Source organism: Arachis duranensis, chromosome 6, assembly GCF_000817695.3.
Source record: "Arachis duranensis cultivar V14167 chromosome 6, aradu.V14167.gnm2.J7QH, whole genome shotgun sequence".
Lineage (NCBI taxonomy): Eukaryota > Viridiplantae > Streptophyta > Magnoliopsida > Fabales > Fabaceae > Arachis > Arachis duranensis.
This window is the reverse complement of record NC_029777.3, coordinates 10,271,736-10,273,313: the sequence shown is the minus strand read 5'-3', so window position 1 is coordinate 10,273,313 and position 1,578 is coordinate 10,271,736.

Genomic DNA, 1,578 nt, shown 5'->3' with positions numbered 1-1,578 from the left:
TATCTCCAAGATCCATTGAATCAAGATGGATTTCAGCATCTAATATCCATGATAAATAATTGTTTCCAGATATATCAAGAGCATTGAATTCAAGATGAGAAAGTTTCGACATAATAAAAATTTGTTACCTGAGTCTTCCTAAAAATTTGATCAGAGTCTCGTGCTAATAACGTGTTGTAAAATAAATAAAAGATATATAAAATAAAGATGTATTAATATAAGACTCTAGCATTAAAATAATTAGCTCAATAATGATTTGTATATATATAATAATATTATATGTTGTAATGTGTATATATATAAAGAGATAGAAAATAGTATAAAAAGTAAAGAGAGAAAGAATTGCATAAATATATATATATAAAGATAGAAAGAAGTATTAAAATAAAAAAGAGAGAAAATTGCATTTGTTTATAGTAAGAGAAAGAAAAAAAATATTTTATTGCTATTGTTATTCATGTGTGTCCTCAGAGGCTTAAACCTCTCTCTATTTATACACATATGAAACATTGTTTCCACACTTTCATTTATTAAAGAATAACAAATTTCCTTTATTGAGAAACTGAGCCGCCCATATATTAATGGGCATCCAATTCAGCTTCTTATCACAATATAAAGAACGGGTTAAGTTAGTTCAAGGTTCATAATCATTCTATTCAAGGATATAAACTATGATTAAATCATTGGTTATTAGCCTTCTAATTATGCTTTTATATTATGATATCAATCATACTATATCACAAAGATTCATTATATATAGCAAGTTAGCAACACTATTTGTAGCAGTGAATTATTTATCAGGTTTAATTATTCAGTAGATTTTTATAATTTTACTAAATTTTTAATTAAGTTTTTATATTTTTTAATTAAATTTTTATACTATTTAATTTTTTTTAATTAAATCTCTATTGACATTCGGTAATGCTAGAGAGACAAAAAAATAAGCAGAAATTTGTCTTATTTAGTATTTATTAATTGTTATAACATTTAATGAATGCTAAATAAAGCAAATTCTAAATGTTTGAACTTATGATGTTGTTTCAGTTGGTTGTCGTAACGAGAATGACTCCAATCTATAAATGTCTAAGAACTAGAATATATTAAATATTATTTAAGTAATTTAGTTCTAATATTGGTATTTGATTAAATTAGTTTTAGATTAATTTAAATTTAAATTATTGTCTCAATTTATATATTACGACTATTCTTCTTTAATATGTTATTTTTAAATATGAATTTTTTTTATTTTTTTATTTTTTAAGTTATTTTTATTTTTATTTGCTCTCAGTATAACTAAGAAAAAAATAGTTGAATTAAAAAAATTGCAAATAATAAATATTATTTTGATATGACAATTATTTTAATCAACTATGTAAAATTATTGTAAACAAATAATAAAATAATTAATAATTAGATATGAATAAATCAATAATAATATTTATTAAAAGTTTTTTATGTCCAATAATATTCTTAGTTGTGTTTAAATTTTGATAATAAGTTTAATTTACTTATTTCTTATAATGAATACATTGGAGATTATATTGTTCTTTATAGAATATAAAATTTTTACTCTATATT